Genomic DNA, 25,139 nt, shown 5'->3' with positions numbered 1-25,139 from the left:
ATCAGTCCCCTAGAACTTAGACCTACTTAAACCTAACTAACCTAAGGACATCACACAACACCCAGTCATCACGAGGCAGAGAAAATCCCTGACCCCGCCGGGAATCGAACCCGGGAAACCGGGCGCGGGAAGCGAGAACGCTACTGCACGACCACGAGCTGCGGACCGAAAATGTAGTAAGAAAAGCAATAACAACAACAACGACGACGACAGAAACAACAACAAAACGTATTTCATCACAATGTGTTTATTATCTCCCATGAAACCTGGGGAAAACGACGAATGTTCGTAAGTTGCTGTCATGACATTTGCAATTCATTCTTCTATCTTCACGTATGAAATAGTTTACACCTGTGCTGTAAGCTGGTCAAAAACTATGGAGCGAAATATTCTGGCAATAAATTTTGGACAAGCAGTGGGTTTCCCAAAATCTTATGGGTCGAACAATTCAACAGGAATATTTTGGGTGTAATAATCGTTTTACAGTGACAGAATATGTAATACTAGTATTTAGTGCTAGAGTTTACAGGCATCATCTGCACCAAGCACTTATGTGTGCTATGAAGCAAATAGCCGTTGTACGCATAGATTCAATTTGGAGGAAACAAAAAATAGAAGGACAGTACGAGCTACAGAACGTGTTTCCCACGAGCAAAGAAACTGGTGATAGGCACAAACTTTGAACTGCTGTAATTATGATAAGATTGTTTATATATGAAGCTGATATCTGTCCAGATATCATTGGTGGTCTTACAGCTCTCGACGAATGAAGTTATAATGAAATATAGACCTTTCGCTGCTTACAGGCGTTGATAAATATCAACGGGGACAGTTGAAAAATGTGCGCCCCGACCGGGACTCGAACCGGGACACATTTTTCAACTGTCCCCGTTGATATTTATCAACACGTGTAAGCAGCGAAAGGTCTAGATTTCATTATAACTTCATAGGTTGGTTATAGGTTGTGGTGACGTTGGAATGTGATAGCTTCTTTTTCTGCAAATGGGTCGAGCGGTGCGATCAAGCTGACAGAAGACTAGCGCCTATTAATGCGTAGGCTTCCATGTCCGGTGTTAACATCGTTAAAATTCTTGCCTCAGAGGACCGCTACAACTCGGGTGAAACATCGATTTATTTTAAAATTTTGTAACACGACTCGGCGGTACACCGAGAAGGATTTTAATGAGGAGTAGTTCTTTACGTCTGCTATTCACAATAAAGTGCCTGGCAGAGGGTTCAATGAACCACATTCAAGCTGTCTCTCTGCCGTTCCACTCTCGAACGGCACGCGGGAAAAACGAGCACTTAAATTTTTCTGTGCGAGCCCCGATTTCTCTCATTTTAACGTGATGATCATTTCTCCCTATGTAGGTGGGTGCCAAAAGAATGTTTTCGCAATCGGAGGAGAAAACTAGTGATTGAAATTTCATGAGAAGATCCCGTCGCAACGAAAAACGTCTTTGTTTTAATGATTGCCACTCCAATTCACGTATCATGTCTGTGACACTATCTCCCCTATTTCGCGATAATACAAAACGAGCTGCCCTTCTTTGTACTTTTTCGATATCATCCGTCAGTCCCAACTGATGCGGATTTCACACCGCACAGCAATACTCCAGAATAGGGCGGACAAGCGTGGTGTAAGCAGTCTCTTAAGTAGACCTGTTGCACCTTCTAAGTGTTCTGCCAATGAATCACAGTCTTTGGTTTGCTCTACCCACAATATTATCTAAGTGATCCTTCCAATTTAGGTAATCCCTAAGTATTTACTTGAATTTACAGCCTTCAGATTTGTGTGACTTATCGCGTAATCGAAATTTTGCTGATTTCTTTCAGTACTCATGTGAATAACTTCACACTTTTCCTTATTCAGGGTCAATTGTCATTTTTCGCACCATACAGATATCTTATCTAAATCATTTTGCAAGTCGTTTTGGTCATCTGATGACGTTACAAGACGGTAAATGACAGCATCATCTGCAAACAATCTAAGACGGCTACTCAGATTGTCTCCTGTGTCGTTAGTATAGATAAGGAACAATAGAGGGTCTATAACACTTCCTTGGGAACGCCGGATATTACTTCTGTTTTACTCGATGACTTTCCGTCTATTACTACGAACTGTGACCCTTCTCACAGGAAATCACGAATCCAGTCGCACAACTGAGGCGATACTCCGTAGGCACGCAGTTTGATCAGAAGACGCTTGTGAGGAACGGTGTTGAAAGCCTTCTGGAAATAAAAAAAAATATGGAATCAATTTGACATCCTCTGTCGATAGCACTTATTACTTCAGGAGTATAAAGAGCTAGCTGTGTTTCACAAGAACGATATTTTCTGAAACCGTGCTGACTATGTGTCAATAAATTGTTTTCTTCCAGGTACTTCATAATGTTCGAATACAGTATATGTTCCAAAACCCTACTGGAAATCGACGTTAGTGACATAGGCCTGTAATTCAGCGGATTACTCCTACTTCCCTTTTTGGGTATTGGTATGACTTGAGCAATTTTTCAGTCTTTAGGTACGGATCGTTCTGTGAGCGACTGATTGTATGTAATTGCTAAATACGAAGCTATTTTATCAGCATACTCCGAGAGGAACCTGACTGGTATACAATATTGGATCAGAGGCCTTGTCTTTATTGAGTGATTTAAGCTGCTTTGTTACGCCGAGGATATCTACTTCTATGTTTCTCATCTTGGCAGTTGGTCTTGACTGATCTCGTTTCGATGTTGTGGTTAGCAGCGGATAAACCAAACGTCTGAACAAGCTGAAAACCCCAACTGATAGAATTCTCATTTACGCGTGTTTGTCTATTTGTCCCAGCAACTGTGTTCTTCACCGAAAATAAAATTTAGTAGCACTCTGGGCTCTGTTATTTAAAATTTGTTTGCTTAAAAGTAAGGTTTACTTGCTAAGATCGAGAAAAATCATCTCATCGTTATGTAGTGGCTCCTCTGCCGCTGTTACTCTGGCATCTCAGCTCCCCCTGACCGCTTGTAGCGGTTGATACCAATACACACAGCTTGGATGAGCCCTCAAACTATTACCACGATTTAGTTTTTGTCATTTATTTAAAGTATTCAGCATGGCAAACACACTTATTCAGTTTGTATTATTATATGTATATTCAACTGAAGGATTATGATGATTAAATCTCTATCACCCGACTTTCGATCATTCTACTTTAGCTTCTTCTAAAAACCTTTCGTCTGGTGAACTTCTGTCTTAACTGCTTCGAACTACATTGTTCACTGTAAGGAAGTATCTTGTTACAGATTTTTTTTTAAAAAAACACGTGAACTCATTTTTTTGTAATGCGATTGTTAGGGACTTTTTCTCTGTTCTATGATACTACAATACCGATCACAAGGCAGATGTGTGGCTACTACAAGGGCACTTGTGACTGATTTAGGAATGGGAAACGTTTTATGTGAAGGGTATATGCAACTGAAACGGCCCTCTCGTACAGTACCTTACCTATAGCTAGATAGTCCACCCAAGGATGTGACTGAAAGAAACACTACGGCACAGGATTTTTCATTAGCTGGAGAGCTTTTGCCCTAACTTCTCCCTACTTCAGCCAAATATGAATGAAATTGTATTTCGTGCCCTATCTAGTGCATTCAGCTTTCCTTAAATTCTTTCCTAGTGAAAGCTGTATTTACTCAAGTTGTTTCTTAAGAACGAATTTGTAACTTGTGGCACAATGGCTGGATGAAATCAAAATGAGGATTAGAGAGCAAAGCGAGATGCATTCAGTGAATTTCAAAATTAAAATCATCTGATTAAAAATTCTAAAAAGTTTTAGCCTTAGATAAAGTTAGTAAGCAGATCGATATCACCTGCTGCAGGGGCGACCAAGAATTCAGCTCACGCGCTCAGCCTGCCTCCACGCTTCCCCCACCAGCAGATCATCTGAGCGATATTTAAATGGCAATACAGTCGCACTGCATGCAACTTGGTTTCATATTTTATTTGTCAACGACATAGAGCACAAACGAAACTAATTTTCAGTATCATTAATTTTTTGCGTAATGAAGACATAATTTTTATGTAATACAAAATGTCGGCATATGGACAGACGCAGACAGTTTAACAGATTTTCGCGCTCAGGTTGCCACGTATTTCTGATTTATTTAGTTTCACAATCATAAATGGTTTTTCACACAATTAGGTTTATCAAAATATTGTAGTACTTTTACAACGTAATTATGGAGACGTGGAAACTCTACCTGAGGAGAACAATGTAGATGTCCCGGACAGTTTTAATGTAAATGGGAATTACATTGTAGATTACTCAGTTCCAGCTCTAGATGGACAGGAGCCTTTCAACTCAAATGGCAAACTGTCTCGAAAACAGTTCGAAAAAATGTAAGATTGGCAGTGTCTTCAAAATGTTTAAGAAAGAATGCCTGTAATTCTTTCAAGGCGACAATTAATTATTCAAACGTCGAATTTTCTTTAACGCCAGTGACCTTCGGGAACTGCACTGTATTTTTTGTCAGAAATTGTCCCTTCAGTCTTCAATGCAATTTTCTTTTTAAATGCGTACCTCATCAAATTAAAAGATTTTTTTGACCTTGAAATGTCTTATTGTTAGCAGTGTGAAGTCAAGCCCCTTAAAATTCAAGGTCTGCAATCCATTCCAGCCGGCCGGAGTGACCGCGCGGTTAAAGGCCCTACAGTCTGGAACCGCGCGACCGCTACGGTCGCAGGTTCGAATCCTGCCTCGGGCATGGATGTGTGTGATGTCCTTAGGTTAGTTAGGTTTAAGTAGTTCTAAGTTCTAGGGGACTTATGACCACAGCAGTTGAGTCCCATAGTGCTCAGAGCCATTTGAACTATTTTTGAATCCATTCCAGATGTTCTAATTTTCATTCCTGCTCTCCTCTTTCCTTCATAAATTCAGAAATAGCGGATTTTAAATCGAAAAATCGTACCAGGCATGCCCTTTAACTTTACCAACGTACTTCGCGATAACATATAAAGTCTCCATACTCTTCGTTGATTTCCATCGAAAACTGTTGCAGCTGCCGGTGGACTATTGTAAGCGACTTCAGAAATTTTACTGCTCGTTCCAGCAATTCCTTCACGTGCTCCATGTCTGAAAATGTAGCAGAAAGCGCTTCTTGATGTACTGGACAATAAATTCCGTGGGGTATCATATAAGTTTTTGCACTTTCGTTGTCAGCTAATTCATGAAATTCTTTATGCGTGGTGCTGTAATATCATTTCATAGCAAATCTGCGGTACCCGTTATTTATACAACTGTATAAAATATAATGGGAATTCTCATCCGTCTTTCTGTCATTTCCATTCATTTTTTGTGACAATAGATCGCTAGACTGCCTCTTTTTATGCAAACAGCCACTGAACCTGTGAATGTCCTTCGTACGACGAACAAATAGCGAAGGGTAAATGGCGTTGACACCATTATTCTCCCAAACTGAAGAGAGTTGTGCCGATAAAAAGTCCCATACCACAATACTCAAGGAAATGTCGCACTGTTCCGGGTACTCCCCAGAAGGACCAAGCAAAGCTGAGACAGGTCAGGTCTCGGCCGCACATGGTCTGCACAACGTGCATGTGTAAAGTTTGCCATGCCGTGGCAGGCCCTCCTCTATGGTCACTGCCCTTCAGTGTGTGATGTTCACCCGGTCTGTCTAGCTGTGATTGTTCCTTCGCGTTTCCACTTTACTTTCATACCTCCATCAGCCTATTTGGGCTGCTTTAGAAAGGTGAAGTGTCCCTGATGAATTTGTTATCCAGGTGATATTCAACGACAAGTCAACATTCGAAGTTACTGAGCTTCCCTGTCTGAACCATTCTGCTGTTACTGCTTCCATAATGACAACCACAACACTCCCCGTCTTCTTTTATACTGAGGTGTTCACCTCACGTCACATGTAGAGGTCAATTACACATTACGTAGGGGTTTCCGGATACTTTTGATCAGACAGTATCTATCCAGTGTATCCATATCACGCGATCTTGAGTCAGATAACTGTAGTAGTGATCGTATGGTACATCTGGCTGTCCATGACTGTCATGCTGATCGCCACTACAATGTCTGGCTTCAGATTTTTTAGGAGGACTATACTTTAGGAGATGCTAGTGTAGAATAATTCGAATACAACATTCTATATAAGATGTGTCCTATTTTTATTGTTACAGACATACAGTTGGTTACTGAGATCGGTTTCCATTTTGCGTTTTGATGCTCCTCTGTTTTTTCTACAGTGGTGTGAAAAAAGTGTGCTGTCTAAAAGATAAAAAATGCGTGTTTTACAGAGCAACTAAAAGTGAGACTACAACTGTCAGTGTCTAAACAAGAAAAACGTCAACGATGTGCTAGCAGAGGGTATTTCCCGATGTAGGAAAAACATCAAGTGAAAATCACCATCACTGACGATGCTTTACCTCAATAAAGCGAAACGCATCTAGTGAAAAAAAACACGTATTTTTTATAGTTGCAACGACAGAACGAAAATACCCTCAAGAAATCAAAAACTAAAACTGTGCACTTCACAAAACGAAAAAGCGTTGTATCCTATGACTATATCATTAGTGAGTCACAGTTGGAATCGGACAACTCATACAAATATCCGGGTGTAAGAGTTTGTACATATATGGAAAGCAATGATCACATAGCCTCAGTCGTGGGTTAGCAGGTGGTAGACTTCGGGTTATTGGTAGAATACTGGGAAAATGCAGTCAGTCTACAAAGGCGACTGTTAAAGAATCACTCTTGCGACCCATATTGCTCAAGTATGTGGGACCTGTGCCGAATAGGACTAGCTTGGGATACTGAACATATACAGGAAGGGTAGCATAAATAGTCATACGTTTAATTTACGGATGTCCATCTTATTGCACGGACGAGTGACTTCAGCTAATGATATATATGAGAAAAAGTACCACCACAATGTATCTTGAGAATGTCTTTATTCTATCACACGAATAGTTTCGGCGGCACATTACCGCCATGCTCAGGTTCACCACTGCCAAAAGAGTAATTTCCTTGGTGGTAATGCGCCGCCGAAACTAGTCGTGTGATACAATAAAGACATTCGCAAGACACAGCTGTGTCTTAGGTTTGTTTGTCCCGCGTTGAAGTGTTTACAGAGATGCAGAAGAAACTGAAATAACAGGCTCTTGAAGATAAAGGTAAATTATCTCGAGAAAGCCTACCTGCAAAGCGCCGAGGAATATACTGCAACCTCCTACTTATCGCTCACATAGGGATCGTGAGGACAAGAGTAGATTAATTAAAAGCACGCAAAGAGGAATTTAAACCATCATTCTTTCCATGCTCGATACGTGAATGGAACGGGAAGAAACCCTAACTGGCACAATGGAATGTACCCTCCGTCATGCACTACACATTGGTTTGCAAAGTATAGATGTAGACGTAGAGCATAATTCACTGTGTCGAGACGTTGAATTTGAACCCTGCTCCTGCCATAACACGAGTACAGCCACACAAAACTTTGCCACCTCACCCGGTGGCTTTATTAGATACTAGAAATCATTTGCAACAATTGTCGAAAGAGTATAACACTCTCTTTTCTTCTGCCTGTGTCCCGCACGTTCGCAGGGTCGGCATGGTTATCGTCTGATTTGGCAAGGTTAATTTAAGGGGTGAGCCGATGCCCTTCCTGTCGCCACCCCTGTGGGTGATATGATGATGAAGACAACACAACACGATGGCAAGGACAACACAACACCAGTCCCTGAGCGGAGAAAATCCCCGACCCAGTCGGGAATCGAACCCGGGTCCCCTGGCGCGGCATTCTGTCGCGCTGACCACTCATCTATCGGGGTGGACTCGAAAGAGTATATCAAAATTGACGATTAGGTCACTGTTGCTTTAAAGAGCAGTTATTAACTGTGTAATTATTGTGACTGTTTCCATGGCACAGTGCACGCTTACCAGCATTAACTTTAGAGATAACTGTCGTGTTCGCCTGTGTCGCCGGGCTCCACTCGTAGGTAAGCTATTTAGATTCTTGGCGGTGGATGAAATTTTCACTGCCAGTATTTGTCCAGCAAAGGTAATGTAGGTGGTATCGTGAAGATCCAGATCACCAGTCTTTGCGCGTTGTACTGAGTTAAATTCCAAATCTCTCCGCACTGTCATGAAGTGAGGAAATGTGAAACTGTTGATTGTGGTTAGTCCGCGGGATGGGGACGCTTGTCTTGGCTGCTCCATTTGTGTTGTTCGAGAGGAATAGGTACATGCCAGCACTAGGTTTCCTCGTCTCCCATCTCCCAATACCATCATTGCGCAGTACAAACATAACACTACACTACACAGGGTGTCCCAGGAAGGTTGCGACAAACTTCGAGGAGTTGCAGAGGGTGTCTTGAGGGACAAATCGAGGATAGGAATCTGTGTCCAGAAACGTCATCCAACGACGCTGCGGAGCGTCGAAGTTATTGGCAGCGGCGCGTGCCGGTAGGTCATCCCTGCGGCAACAAACGTGACTTTGTACGCTGACGGACCACAAGCGGAACGTCTCGCAATGTTGTTTTTCAGTGATCGTGACTGACTGACACGATCGCCAGTGGAGAAGATGGAGCCAGCTGCTGCATAGATTGGCCTCGTCTCCTATGAATGAGATGCTCTGTTGCCTTGGTGGATGACGGTTTTGGATATGGGTTTCCATTTGCAGTTTATTTCTCTCCTTTATACCGAAAACCATTGGATATTTTAGAGGGTTTCAGGAGAAAGATAAACTGCAGGTCGAAACCCATGTCCGAAACCGTCATCCACAGAAGCAACAGAGTATCTCATTCACAGAAGACAAGGCCTTTGTATAGAGCAGTTAGGTCCATCTTCCCCATTGGCGATCGTAGCAATCAGTCACGATGACTGAATAACAAACAACGTTGCGAGACGTACCGCGTATGGTCCGTCAGTGTTACAGGGCCGCCGGTGCCTGTAACTTCGACGCCCTGTAGCGTCGTTGGATGCCGTTTCAAGTCACGGGTTCCTATCCTCGATTTGTTTCTCAAGACACGATCACACGCTCAACAACTCCTCGATGTTTGTTGCAACACTTCTGGGACAGCTTTTATACGCATCGATTACATTTATTTACACTCCAGAAAATACGCATTTTTGGACATTTGTGGTAAGTTCCTATAAGACCAAACTGCTGAGGTCACAGGCCCCTAGGCTTATATACTACTTAATCTAACTTAAATAACTTACGCTAGGGACAACACACACACCCTTGCCCAAGAGAGAACTCAAACCTCCGACGGGGAGAGCCGTCCGAACCATGGCAAGGCACCTCAGACCGCGCAGTTACCCCGTGCGGCAAAAAATACGCACATGACAACTCTCACATATCTAGTTTTCGCAAGGAGCCAATGTGTGGGGGAAAAACACCTTCCAGACTGCTGAACCGATCCGGGTGGTGGTGGCGGTGGGGGGGCGGGGGGGGGGGGGAGAGGAGAGGGGGTAGGGGGGATATTCCTGTCAAATGCCATATAAGCCAGTACAATTAGCTCCAAAAATGTGGTTGCGTTTCAAAAATTACTGGAATACTTGAAGCTGTTTTAATCACTCAGGTAGGCCTCTGACATGAGTAATCTAAGTTTGACCCGATTTCCGATCGGAGCTTCAGCCATGATTCAAAGAAAACCACCAAAATTTAGGACATTTTTTAAAATTCCTGCGAAACTAAGCGTTTAATCGGAAATTCCAAGGTTACCAAAACTGAAAAGCAATAAATTCTGCATCGACTGAGGTTAGTTACAAAAGCTTCGTGAGGAAACTTATTTTCGGTTTTCAAAAAACACTCGTTTGGTGCAATAAAACGTGTAGCATCTGAGAATTAGCCAATTCACGCAAAATTTTGTAGGACAAAAGTTGTGGACCATCAAATTATGTTTTCAATAAATCAGAGAAACTGACAAAAACCTAACTCGTAAGTAAATATCACCATTATTCAATTATTTATGTAAATCTCATAGTTAACGACCAACATCAGTTTTTTTTTTTACTTTTAATTCAGTGATTTCTTCCAGTGTCCACTGTTCTTCGTTTATTAATCAGATACTTATTCTCTACATTTAGTTGCTCCATTAGTGTCGCAAATATGTACTTTTGCCGGGACGCGTATTGTTGATGCTCCTTGCAGGCACCAGTCGTCAGCTGGCCGTTGTTTCGTTCTTATTATGTAATCCTGAAGGCGGAGGGGTGGAAAGGAAAGGGAAGGGAAGGAACTACTGATGTCAGCTGTATCGGGACTTTGTACAGAATTAGCGGCGACGAGTGAAAATGTGTGTCGGACCAGGATTCAAACCCAGGATCTCCTGCTTACTAGGCAGTCGCGTTAACCACTGCACCGCCCGGACACAGTGTTTATCGCAGTTGCTCAGACTACCTTGGCGCACCTCTCGGCCGACCTACACTCCCACCAATGCCACCTATCCGCAGTCCCCGCCATGTCTTCCATGCTAGCAATTTGAAAATCCCACAGTAGGTCGAACGTAATTGTGCAACTGCACGGTAAGTGGTGGATTCATTGCCCATCGAGGCCAATCAGTCGGACGTGTCCGAAAGAACAGACACCACGCATTCATATAATTAGTTACGTTTGTTAATGGAGGTCAGTGCAATGTCTGAGTGTTTTATTTGCGATGAAGTGTTGTCAATGAGGAGGACGTCATCACAGTGAAGGAGAAAGGAATAAAATATTGCATCAAATTTGCAAATTGAGATGCTGCACGTTTTATAACGACGAAACGACTGTTTTTTTTTTTTAAAAGCGTGAAAAATTACCGTTTTCTTTCTGTCGTATTACGGGCGGGCATTATCATGGGCCGGCCCGGCTGGCCGAGCGGTTCTGGGTGCTACAGTCTGGAACCGCGCGACCACTACGGTCGCAGGTTCGAATCCTGCCTCGGGCATGGATGTGTGTGATGTCCTTAGGTTAGTTAGGTTTAAGTAGTTCTAAGTTCTAGGGGATTGATGACCTCAGAAGTTAAGTCCCATAGTTCTCAGAGCCATTTGAACCATTATCAAGGAAAGCATCACTTCACGTAGTCCTCCTGGTCTGTTCTTGGACTGCGTCTGTAAGACGTCTCAGTTGTCAACAGTAAACGTTATCAGTGATTGTTACAGCTCAGGGAAGCAATTCGTAGCACACCACACCGTCGCTGTTCCACCAGGTGCATAACTATCTTTTATGGATGCGCGCAGGTCTTTATATGGGGGGTTTCTGCTTTGTTTGGGCCCAACCATTCCTTTCTTTTAGTTACGTTAGCATGAAGACACCACTTCTTGTCCCCAGTAATGACACAAGATAGGAATAGTGGATGTTGTTCACGAACCAATTGATGACGAGCAAGCAGAGATGCACGTATGGCAACCTGCTGATTTTTGTGATTTTTGGCCTAGAGCATGTGGTATCCATACACCAGATTTTTGAATATTCATTCCCCACTGCATGCAAATGTCGCACAATGGTGGAATTATCACAGTTCATAACATTTGCCAGTTCTAGAATACACTGGCATGAATTATTGTGGATTAATGCGTTTAAACGCTCTTCATCAAACACCCAAGATCTTGAAACTTCCTGGCAGATTAAAACTGTGTGCCGGACTGAGACTCGAACTCGGGACCTTTGCCTTTCGCCGGCAAGCGCTCTACCAACTGAGCCACCCAAGCACGACTCACGCCCCGTCCTCACAGCTTTACTTCTGCCAGTACCTCGTCTCCTACCTTCCAAACTTTACAGAAGCTCTCCTGCGAACCTTGCAGAACTAGCACTCCTGAAAGAAAGGATATTGCGGAGACATGGCTTAGCCACAGCCTGGGGGATGTTTCCAGAATGAGATTGCGCTGCAGAGTGCAAATCTCATTCTGGACCCAAGATCTTTCTGAATGTGGAGTCACTAATGTCAAAACGATCCTCCTTAAAACAAGAAAACCATTTTCCTGCCGTGACCTGTCCAATGACATTATCCCCCTACACGGCGAAAATGCATTTGGCTGCCTCCGCTGCTGTCACCCCTCTACTGAACTCAAACAGAAGAATATGTCGGAAATGTTCAGATTTCTCAAGTTGGCACTCCATTTTCTAGCGTCTACACTTCCACTCACTATCTCCAAATGACAAATGATGATATGTAAACTCAGACAGCAACAATGAACCACAAATAAAAAACGACAATCGATAAATAAACCTATAGCAACCAGAATACCAGCATATAAAACATAACGCAACGAAGTTACGCACCAACAACTTTTTTCTCCCGTTAGCTAAAGTAGTCGCCATTTTTAGCCGTTTGGCCAGAGGAAGTGAGATTTAAAGGCAGTATGGTGGCCGAATACTGAGCTAGCAGGTCGTCACTCACGTTTAATCTGGTATGAGATGTAATCTCGAAGCCTTGCATTTGACCCGTCTTTTTTTTTGCTTTGCTTTCGTGTTCACCTGCCAACACACTGCCTCCGGGATTTGTCGTCTCACCTGCGGACGTAAGTGGTTTGAGTCTCAATGATAGCGCAGTTTCTTGTGGCGATGAGAAGGTCGGGGACTGAAAATCAGAAACTGGTTGCGTAAGTAAGAGTGCAAGACGAAAAATATAGAGAAGGTGTTCGTCAGGGGCATTTTAACCTTGTACTGGCACATGTTACGCAATAATGTAGGTATCAAATTAATATGTGAAGAAGTTTTGTTTATGGCGCTTTTCGAACAGCCGTGTGTGTGTGTGTGTGTGTGTGTGTGTGTGTTTGATGATGTTGTTTGGTTTGTTGGGCGCTCAACTGCGCGGTCATCAGCGCCCGTATAAATTCCCAATTTTGCACAGTCCAATTTGTTCACAATCCAGTATAGCCACTGTCACGAAAGATGATGATGAAATGAGTATAAATTCCCAATTTTGCACAGTCCAATTTGTTCACAATCCAGTATAGCCACTGTCACGAAAGATGATGATGAAATGATGAGGACAACACAAACACCCAGGCCCCGGGCAGAGGAAAATCTCCAACCCGGCCTGGAATCTAATGTGTGTGTGCGTGTAATTGAAATTAACGAACAAGAGTATCTACTGGCATCAAGTACAGTGTGTTGGACATTTACAACCAATGGAATTCATCCAAAAATGGTGAGGGTTCATAAAGAGCCTGCTTCTTCATTTTCAGCCCTTCAGGAATCGGAAACTTCTTTAAGATAACGGGCAACCCAAAATTTAGTCACGCCCAAAAATTTAGAGAAAATGCGAGGAACTGTCATGATGCATTTATTATTATCTCGAAAATAATTTTTTTGTTCTGAAGTTTCATATCTGCTGTAATGGTACACACTGGAATGGCCGCATCACAGTACCGTAGCACGCCGATACAGGAACGAAAACAGATCGGCGCAGCATGAAGCATCGTGCTGTAATTCGTTTTGAGCAGCAGTGGAATTGTTGCAGCTGTGTCGAGCCAATCAAGACGGCAAACCTTACGAATTGGCCTACCATAGATGCAACATTATCGACGGTGCCAAAAACAAATTACCACATGATGCTCTGTCGAATGTCGACGAAATGTACCGCACGACCGCTACGGTAGCAGGTTCGAATCCTGCCTCGGGCATGGATGTGTGTGATGTCCTTAGGTTAGTTAGGTTTAAGTAGTTCTAAGTTCTAGGGGACTTATGACCACAGCAGTTGAGTCCCATAGTGCTCAGAGCCATTTTTGACGAAATGTAAACACGAAAACAGATTCCTGAGCGACACTTGGATCTTTCTAGGACGTTGTTACGGGCATATTTGTTACTGAGGAAAAGCTGTGGTCACGCTAGAAACGGAACAGCAGTCAAAGTGCTTGTCAGAAGCAGGTGAGCATGTTTGTGGCAACAATTTACTTGCGCTAGCCTAGTAGTCCCATAATAACTGACGAATAGTACCCAAGTATTCTGTTTTAACTGGATGAAAAACTCCTTTGTGGGAGTTCTAGTCTGCAGAAGATTAGAATCATCTTTCTTCTGGACAATGCGCTGCGTAATAAAGCTAATTTGTTTCGATGGGAAGAGAGGGACTGGAAGCACCCATGGTCGGGCAGCCGATCTCCACATCTGATTTCCACCTGTTCTCATACCTACCTGTAAAGGAATTCACAAGAGGAGTGTCGAAGTGCTTGAGATGTGGTGTTACAAAAAAATGCTGAAAATTAAGTGAACCGATTAGAAGTGAAGTTCTCCGCGGAAACGACGACGAAACAGGTGTGAAAAACCCTAACTAGAAGAAGTTATAGGAACCCTAACTAGAAGAAGGTATAGGATAACAGGACATTTTTAAGATGTTAGCAATAACTTCCTTGCCACAAGATGGAGCCGTAGAAGGCAAAAATTGCAGGGAAGACAAATTAGATATACACTAAATAGCTGAGGACACTGTGTACGCGTTGTTCTAATCCGACACGTCGAAAGACACCCTGAATTATTTATGCGGAAAGAATACAACGAATGAAATGCACTGTCAGAATTTTAGCTGCTAAGACGCACTGCAAGTGTTGTTTAAAAATTGTTAAAGTTGCTCGTTTTTTCCGCATGCACCTAAACTATAAAAAAATGCCACAGGTAATTTTTTGAATTAGAGGCAGTTCATACTGACAGCTAAACTGTTGCAGACGTAATTCTGACGAAGATATATTATGGCAGTGTTTGATGTTACGTTACAGACGTCCATCAACGGGAAGTTTGAAATATTTCTTAAATACATATAATTTTATAATATTTCCTGTAGCCCAATTCGTATGATAATTTTTGAATAATGTATAGTTTGCCAACAACGAAACAATTCCTTCTTTCCAGAATGAGATTTTCACTCTGCAGCGGAGTGTGCGCTGATATGAAACTTTCTGGCAGATTAAAACTGTGTGCCCGACCGAGACTCGAGTTCGAGTCTCGGTCGGGCACACAGTTTTAATCTGCCAGGAAGTTTCAATTCCTTCTTTATTACCGGTAGTCCTCACAAACAGTTTCCTTACACCAGGCACACCTGACGAAAGAAAATCAATGCATTCAGGCACCTCAAATACTTGGTAATCTTATTTAGAAAGAATTGTGGCGGAGTAAGATATGGTTGTGGTCGTTGCTCTGCTTATTGTGTTGCATGGCAAGTATACTTAACGAAAATTGCAAAACGTACCAATGTAAACTAATAATGCACAAATAAGTGCAATTTAAGAATATTGTTCCCTAATAAACCTCAAATGCCACGAACCTATCCTAAATTATATTGTTTGACAATTTCGTTAAAAATAATGTTCATTCGAAAGAAGAATTTTGCCACTAAACAGTCTTATTCTTGTTCTTAATTTGCCTTGGGGTTCTGAAGACGGATATAAAGCTGCAGAAACAGTAATCCACTCTTATGTATCACTGGCATTGTTGTATACGAATGTGTCAGAACATTAACCACTTGCACAACAGACTGTCTTTTTTCGGCTCGAGATGATAAAGTGCGGTTTGCTCACAGTTCTTTCACGAAACCTTACGTTCGGTATAGACACAGCAGACGTGGAGATAACAGCACACCTCATCTTCACATCAGCTACGAATTAGTGGCATTTCCTTTACACGTATCTTTAAGAAAATTCGTAGTCTAGCGACTTTCCATACTGTATGATTTCTTGAATCTGCTTAACTAGTCCGAATAAGCCTTGAAATCAGCAATATTCATTTCACTTGCGATTCGGAGGATCTGGTCTCGTAATTCTCCATCAGTAATGGTGCACTACCTCTCACGAGCAGTTCTGTAGTAAATCTTTAGAAAATTGTTGTTTTTCTCTCACACTTCTGCGTATTTTATTTTGCCGCATACTTATTACTTCGTGTAATTTTTCTTCCATTTACACTGTTTTCAGTTAGATTTTACGAAGCAAAAGCTGGCACACTGCTTAACATTAAGCATTATCACAATGAATATTGATTTGATGTAACCAAGTAATATTATGTACATCTGAAGAAGATACTCAAAGTAAGATAAAGCTGGGACTCAATACGTCTCCAGGAAAATGTAATTACATCAGATCAATATTAATTCAGTTTATCTCCATTGTTAACACTTCCGATACCACAAACACAGCTGGTAATTATTATAGATATTAAATGAGGCGCAAATTTGAGGAACAGTGACTGTGGCCAATTGATTCAGAGCAACCATCACTGGAAACTGAAATTCACTTTACAAATTAGTCGCTCCGCGTCGTGTTACCTGCTTACCGATGCGCCATTAGCCAAGGATATGCGCCTGCCATATCGCGCATGCGCTGCCCGCTACAACTCCAGTAGCGGGAGTACATTTCTCCAGCCGCCGGGCGAGCTATGAATTTGGCAATTCTCAACATTTTCTAAAATACTTAGCAGCTAAAATTCTGACACTGTCTTTCCTTCAGTGTATTCTTCTCACATAAAAAATTTCAGAGCATTTTTCAACATGCCGGTTTGGATCATTTCCTTGTAAGACGAATAGATTGACACAAGATGGAAATACACTGAAGCTCCAAGGAAACTGGTATAGGCATGCGTATTCAAATACAGAGGTATATGAAATGCGGTCCGCAATGCCTACATAAGGCAAGTGTCTGACGCAGTTGTGAGATCGGGTACTGCTGCTACAATGGCAGGTTATCAAGTTTTAAGTGAGTTTGAACGTGGTGTTATAGACGGCGCACAAGCGATGGGATACAACATCTCCGAGGTAGCGATGAAGTGGGGATTTTCCCGTACGACCGTTCCACGAATTTATCGTGTGTATCAGGAATCCGGTAAAACATCAAATCTCTCGCATCACTGCGGCCGGAAACAGATCCTGCAAGAATGGGACGAACGACGACTGAACAGAATCGTTCAACGTGACAGAAGTGCAACCCATCCGCAAATTGCTGCAGATTTCAATGCTGGGCCATCAAAAAGTGTCAGCGTGCGAACCATTCAACGAAACATCATCGGCAAGGCCCACTCGTGTACCCTTGATGGCTGCACGACACAAAGCATTACGCCTCGTATGGGTCCGTCAACACCGATATTGGACTGTTGATGACTGGAAACATGTTGCCTGGTCGGACGACTCTCGTTGCAAATCGTATCGAGCGGATGGGCGTGTACGGGTATGGAGACGATCTCATGAATCCGTGGACCCTTCCCGTCAGCAGGGAACTGTTCAAGCTGGTGGAGGCTCTGTATTGGCGTGGGGCGTGTGCAGTTGGAGTGACACGAGAGCCTGATATGTCTACATACGACTCTGACACGTACGTAAGCATCCTGTCCGTTCGCCTGCACCCATTCATGTCTGTTGTGCATTCCGAAGGGCTCTGACAGTTCCAGCAGGACAGTGCGACACCCCACACCTCCAGGAACACTCTTCTGAGTTTAAACACTTCCTCTGGCCACCAAACTCCGAAGACATGAACATTATTGAGGATATCTGGGATGCCTTGGCCGGCCGTGGTGGCCAAGCGGTTAAAGGCACTACAGTCTGGAACCGCGCAACCGCTACGGTCGCAGGTTCGAATCCTGCCTCGGGCATGGATGTGTGTGATGTCCTTAGGTTAGTTAGGTTTAATTAGTTCTAAGTTCTAGGCGACTGATGACCTTAGAAGTTAAGTCGCATAGTGCTCAGAGCCATTTGAACCATTTTTTGGGATGCCTTGCAATGTGCTCTTCAGAAGAGATCTCCACCACCTCCTACTCTTACGGATTTATGGACAGCCCTGTAGGATTCGTGGTGTCAGTTCCCTCCAGCACTACTTCAGACATTAGTCGAGTCCATGCCACGTCCTGTTGCGGCACATCTGCGTTCTCGCGGGGGCCGTACGCAATATTAGGCAAGTGTACCAGTTTCTTTCGCTCATCAGTGTAGATTCGGGTTGCATCAGATCAATGAAACTGACGGAAGAAACAACATTGGTGTCTGGTAAATGATTGTTGTTCAACAGCCCAATGAATTTTATCCTCGTTGTGTTAAAGGACATTTAATTTGAATTACTGGAAGTGACTTGAGCTGGTTAGCTCGTGATTCATGTAACATGTTTTAATCAATGTAACCAGTAACACGTAATTCTGAAGAAGATACGCATAGTAACATTGAAGCCTAGGTCAAGTTCAAATGAACAAACTTCCGGTGGCTGTTTCCTTTATTAATCGATAACTACTGACAGTTGCTGTTAGCAGCCATGTTCAAGATTGTTTGAAGTACCATATGGAGTATTTAGTACATTTTCTACAGACATTTTGCAGGGAACGATTACCAAAAGTGAAAACATTTGACTGTGTGTATTGATAGGAGAAAAACGTGCATCTTTCTTATCTTAGAGCAGTGGTTCGCTGAAGAGCTGAGAAATTAACTTTCCTCTCGTAGACAGTGACGTTGATAGTCTAGACGCCAAAGACACCCTAAATAAAAAGGCTTGCGCCTGGTTGGAACCACCAACAATGTTCTACAGAAATACTTCTAATATCGCCAAAACGCGGTTAGCAACAGTACACTCAAAACAGGTCACACACAGAACAAGATGCACTGGCTCAGATTAACGAATGAAGCCTCACCAGATGAAATAAAATCGTGTTGTGCAGATAAGATTGCAGTAAATCAACAGTAACTATGCCTCAGTCGCCTTGAGCCAAATTTAAACCTTGTCTGGCAGAAATCTTCAATGCAAGTGGCAAACAAGCTGACAGACGACACTGATCGACAAAACTCTCCATCATGGTACACCACATTCTTGGAAACAGCGGGTACAACCTGTACATTGCAAGGTATGTTTCCTCTGCACTCTTCCACGTCATGTCACGCACGAAACAAAAGCTTTAGCGCACGACCTCTTCTCTTTCTCCTTCCGCCATGCGGCGTAAAATCCTCACTTTCCTCTGTTGTATGCCTCCTATCTGCCCGCGCCGAAGACCATTGCGACGCAGTGCAGCAACACTGCCTTTGACCTTTCTCATCAGGTATCGATAAGAATTGGCGCATGGTTCAACCTTACAGCCCTAATTTGAGGGCTGGGGGGAGGGAGGGGGGTAGGAGGCCTTCTGGGAATGAGCTCTTTACGTCTTTCATCTGCCTTAAATGATTCCTTGCTAACTTGCCTATTGTTGTACTTAGTACCCAAAAGGTGACTATCCAATAACCTCCACAACTTCATAGGGACCGACAGAAGGCCGCAATAGATTTTCAGTAAGTTTTTCGGCATCCTAAATTTTGGGATGAAGATTTTTGACTTTACCTAAAACCCCAACTTTCACTGAGGCAGGGAACCTCCTCTCAGTTTTCTCCCGCAGCTAATCATCGTATTCCACTAATCTGCTAATGGTGAATTAAGCAGATACGTGAACATCAACCTTGCTGGCATGGTTTTATGCGACCGCCTCATTTAGGGAAAAGCTGAGCCAGCACAGAGGTCTCTCCCAAGCAGTTTGCGACTTGTCATGCAAAATTATTAAGGCAGATTTTGAATTACGGTTGATCCTCTGAATAAAATAGGAGTGCAGGTGACAGGGAACGATGGTGACGTGGGATATCGCATTGCCAAAATAAAGCTACGAAACTCCCTAGATGTAAGAAGAGGCGTTATCACTCACCAGCACCTTCAGACCTCCCAGATGTTTAACGGAGATACTAGTGGTTATTCACCTGCTAGGGGACAAGCAGAGAAAACGACTAAAGAGATCTACCATGACCAAGGTATATATTCCCACTGCTGATCCAAGAAAGTGACCCCAATCTGTTTCTACTTAGAACACAAAAAATCTCTACGGTTATTCGGATTCGACTTTGCCTCTGTGCTTTCCGGACATTGTTACTTTATCATACCGAAATCCAACGTGGGCAATGTCGGATTCTCCTTAATTTTTGGAATAGTTTTGTAGGTCCCTCAGTGTCCCCCCACACAATGTCTAATGGACATTGCAAGCTGCATGGGTAAACAATTCTTTCGTCTCCCGTCATGGCGGGTACAATAGCACAAGAATCCTTTATTGATTTGGAATCCACTTATTGACGAACTTTCAGCATACTGCTGCGCTGCGGTGTAAATGTTCGTTGCACATTTTCGACATGGTTTTCACATCTTCGAAAATACCATTTTTGAGTATGTTACAATGATTTGAAAATGGGTTGCGGTCCAAAGCTAGTCATCGAGTGAATAAAAAAAGCAAAAATTGCAATTCTGGCCAGGATTTTCACTGTATGCCTCACTTATTGAGTCTCCTTCCCTAAACTGCCTCTTAATACCCCATAAGATCTCATCCCCATTCTGCTCTTCCTGTAAATTTTCGAATGGAGAAAGGCTCTCTGTTAAATTGCAGCATTCGGTAAAACCTGTTCTCCGGTTCCTTGTACCTCAGCGACACTTTGCTAAAATGCAAATGGATCTAAGCACTATGGGACTTAACATCTGAGGTCATCTGTCCCCTAGACTTAGAACTACTTAAACCTAACTAACCTAAGGACATCACACAGAGCCATGCCCGAGGCAGGATTCGTACCTGCGACCGTAGCAGCAGCGCGGCTCCGGACTGAAGCGCCTAGAACAGCTCGGCCACAGCGGCCGGTGACAATTTGCTCAGACAGACTCGAAAATACGACTTGAGGTATCCGCCACTTGATTATCAGAGTCTTTTACATTCCTAATTGGAAACTTAAATGCAGGCATGTAGAATGCCCAAAGTGCTATCCTCCCGGTTTTTGGGGTCTCGTTAAAACCCAGCTGAGGGCTTGGTTATCGGTCTTCAATATGAAACATTTATGCTCGAGATACAATCGAAACTTCACTAACCCAAATAACGCAGCGAGAGCCTACAGTTCGTAAACTGAATGTTTCATTTCCAGAACAGATGAAGACCAAGAGGTTTAACCAATAAGCCGCTGCTGTCCTTCTTGCTCCTGAAACAAAACTGCTGCGACCACAGCATTAGACTCCCAAAATCTGAGATGGCTAGAACAGGTGTGTTACTTAAAATCAGCTTTAAAGCATCAAACGGCGCCTGTTAGCTTTCAGACCAGCAAAAAATTTCACTTTTCCTATGGAGCTGATTAACGGCGTAGCTAGTGTGCATACCTGGGGATGAATTTGTGAAGAAATTAACCATTCTTCGCACCACGCTAATGTCTTATCTAAATCGTTTTAGAATTGGTTTTGATCTTCTGATGACTTTATTAGACGACAGACGACGTCATCATCTGCAAACAACCTAAGACGGCTGTTGAGATTGTCTCCTAAATCGTTTATATTGATAAGGAACAGCAGAGGGACTATAACACTACCTTGGGGAACACCAGAAATCACTTATGTTTTTCTCGACGACTTTCCGTCAGTCATTAAGAACTGTGACCTCTCTGACAGGTAATCACGAATTCAGTCGCATAACTGAGACGATATTCCAAAAGCAGGCAGTGTGATTACAAGTCGCTTGTGAGGTACGGTGTCAAAGCGTCCCGTAAAGCTAGAAATACGGAACCAATTTGAAATCCCTTTCGGTAGCACTCAACACTTCGTGTGAGTAAAGAGCTACAGTAATTGTATTTCACAAGAACGATGATTCCTAAATCTGTGTCGACTGTGTGTCAACAGACCTTCTCGAGGTAATTCATAATATTGAAACACAATATACGTAGGTTGGAACTTAAATAGTGACAACACTGCTGTGAAGACACTATGCAATGGGATCTGCTATTGCCGCTTATAGCACACGTTTTGACATACCTACCTAACCGCCGAGCAAATGGACTCTCCCGTTCTATGTCATCGGCGGACGCACAATCGAGGGAAACACAGTCGCTTGTGAGCAAGCCATCTAACGTAATGGTGTCACCATGTTTTCGAAACAGGAACAACGGAGTTGGATCAGGATTGAATGTGCCAGAGATCGTACAGCAGAACAGTGTCATATCAAGGTCTTCATAAGGCGTGCGGGGAATCAGCATTGACGTACAGAACTGTGGCACGTTGGGTAAAGATTCAACGAATGTCGGCAAACTGTGGCAGACATGAATCGGGCAGGTCGTCCTAGCATGTACGAAGAAGAAGTGCATGCTGTTGCCGCATTAGTGGACAGTGACCGGCGCCATACGATTCGCGAGCTCGCCCACGAAACCGGATTAGCTCTACGACTGTGTTCGCATCCTGAAGGATCGCCTAGGCGTGCGAAAATTTGCATCACGATTGACGGAAGAAACGGATGCGTTACGACGCTGCTCAGACGCACTTGGACCGCTGTGAGCGCGAAGAAGGGGCTTTCTTAGGCCGTATCGTAACACTGAATGGGACAGGGGTCACATCGTACGTGCCAAAACTGAAACGCCAATCCAACGGATGCCCTCATTATAGGTCGCCGCGCAAGTCGAATGTGCGTCAAAGCCCCAGTTTGGTGAAAGTTATGGTGATTATCGTTTACGACTGTGATGTTGTTATCCTAACACACTACGTTCCTCCACGGCAGTCATCAGTGCACAATATTACTGTTCGTTTTTTAGGCATCACCTAAGACCATATTTGCGAAAGAAGAGGTGACACTTTCTGAGCAACCCTCCCATCATTTTGCACGACAATGCGCGGGCGCATACGGCGCAAGCTGTGGCTGCTCTGTTCGGTCGATGGGACTGGGAAGCACTGTACCATCCGCTATACTCCCGGGACTTAAATCCTTGTGACTTTGATTTGATTCCGAAGATGGAGGAACCACTTCGTAGCATTCGCTTCAGAACTGTTCCAGAGATTCGACAGGTAGTAGAACGTTCCATTCGCACCACCAACAGAAGAGGGTCTGCTAACGGTATACTACACCATCGACATCGCTGGCAACGGTTTCTACGCAACGCTCTTGACTACTTTGGAGGTTAGTAACAGCTGCAAACATTTAACTCCTTTGTATCGGTTGTGAATAAATAGTTGCCACTGTTTACGTTCCAATCCTCGTATAATTCATAGTCTCCCTCGTGCACCAGCTTTTTTTTTCACAAAATTATGTACTTTCCGTTTGGTCATTGACGTGTCTGTTCTCCTAGTGTAGTCTTGGCAGTGGCAGTGGCAGTACATACAGTGGTTATACAATGAAGCACCAAAGAAACTGGTAGAGGCATGCGTATTCACATAGATATGTAAACAGGTAGAATACGGCGCTGCGGTCGGCAACGGGTATATAAGACAATTGTCTGGCGCAGTTGTTAGATCGGTGACTGCTGCTACAATGGCAGGTTATCAAGATTTAAGTGAGTTTGAACGTGGTGTTATAGTCGGCGCAAGAGCGATGGGACACGGCATCTCCGAGGTAGCGATGAAGTGGTGATTTTCCCGTACGACTATGTCACGAGTGTGCCGTGAATATCAGGAATCCGGTGAAACATCAAATTTCCGACATCGCTGCGATCCGAAAAGTATCCTGCAAGAACGGGACCAACGACGCCTGAAGAGAATCGTTCAGTGTGACAAAAGTGCAACCCTTCCGCAAATTGCTGCAAATTTCAATGCTGGGCCATCAAAAAGTGTCAGCGTCAACGAAACATCACCGATACGGGCTTTCGGAACCGAAGGCTCACTCGTGTACCCTTGATAACTGCACGACACACAGTTTTATACCTCGCCTGAGCCTGTCAAGACCGACATTGGACTGTTGAGGACAGGAAACATGTTGCCTGGTCGGACGAGTCTCGCTTCAAATTGTATCGTGCGGGTGGGGGAATATGGTTTGGAATGATACAGAAAGATATTGAGATAACTTACAGAATCGGTATTATGCGGACTGTATATCGTGGCATCCGGTCGCGGCAGGAAACAAACGTGAACTTAGTTGTCCAAGGGGAGAGGAGCGGTGTGGGGGAATAAGCCCCCCCCCTCGAACGGCTGCCATCCTACGTCCGCATTCCGTGCTTCCACAAAATCAAAACTGACAAAGTTCATACGGATTGCTCTGATTCCTTTTGTTGTCGTGAGAGTCTCATTCGCATCGCTTTACGCACCGGGACTAGTCTTTTTACTTGAAACAAAAAGCAATCCACAGCAGAAAGCAAATTTGAGTACACAATGCATTTGGAAGTGGCTACAGCACAATTGTTTGCTGCGGTTGACAGTTGTGATGCAGGGCCGACCTCTACCGGTATCTTACGCGAACATAATTCAAAACACTCCACATTTAAAACTGCCACGTTATGATTTCCTCACAATAGATGTGTCATTTTGTAGCAAACACCGTCAAGTTTGATTCACGTAGCTCATCAGTGCCCCATTCCGCCACGAGTAGCGGCAGCGCAGTGCACCGTTAAAATGTCTGCTTTCACTGGTGACAAGAGTGCTCGCTGTATGCTTTCTTTGAGGTTTCATTAAAGATCGGGTATATGTCCTCCCCCCCCCCCCCCCCCCAAATCGGATAATTTAGCCGGAATGAAAAATCGAATGTACGCTGCTATTGCACAAGTTACCCCCATTTGCTACAACGAATGTGGGAAGAAACAGATAACCGGTGGAATTTCGCATCACAGATGCTAGCGACATCGAATAACACTTGACACTTTTGTGTGATAGTTGAGGCTGTTTGCTACAAAATGACACATCCACCGATTCTACAAGTTCTCAATAAATTTCTGCATCATTACAAAGCTGTTAAGTCCTTTTTGAGTCACCTTGTATATAGGAGAGGCAGTGCAGTTCGAAAATTTTAAACAATTAATTGCCAAGGGAAATATGTTGGTAATCAAGGGAGAAAAAGTATTGCTGTGAGAGCATTAGTTTTTGAGATATGACGTGACACATTTGAAGCTGTTTACAAATGCGAAAATTGTACCTAATTAATGTAACTCTCTCTCTAACTGAAATTAGTTTTTTACTTGATTTTTGTGGAAGGTAGAGCCTTTTACCATCGTCGCGGAAAGCGGTGCGCTGTGGCGCCTGCCTGCAGAGTCTACTCGGCGAGACAACGCCGCAACTTCGGAGCTTAAACGTCAAGTGACAACTAGTTTAAATCAGACTATAAATATCACGTTAACCAGCTACAAGCCGTGTGCCGACGGCGCGGTGTCTTGTAACGTTGGGTACCCCGCTTGCCTACAGCTGTTGCGTCCCCTGTGTCGTCGCCTTGAGAATCATCACGTCTCCTCCCTTCCTGAATGTGCATTATCTCGTTGCGTGT

The 25,139-nt window shown here is 43.5% G+C and overlaps 1 protein-coding gene across 2 annotated transcripts in view; it reads left to right on the top strand.

The window, feature by feature from the left end:
* The window catches only part of LOC126094904 (glutathione S-transferase D7-like), a 238,151-nt gene that overhangs the window by 1,827 nt on the left and 211,185 nt on the right, over positions 1–25,139 (top strand). The window lies entirely within an intron of this gene.

Source organism: Schistocerca cancellata, chromosome 8 (genome assembly GCF_023864275.1).
Source record: "Schistocerca cancellata isolate TAMUIC-IGC-003103 chromosome 8, iqSchCanc2.1, whole genome shotgun sequence".
Lineage (NCBI taxonomy): Eukaryota > Metazoa > Arthropoda > Insecta > Orthoptera > Acrididae > Schistocerca > Schistocerca cancellata.
This window is presented reverse-complemented; position numbering and strand designations above follow the sequence as displayed.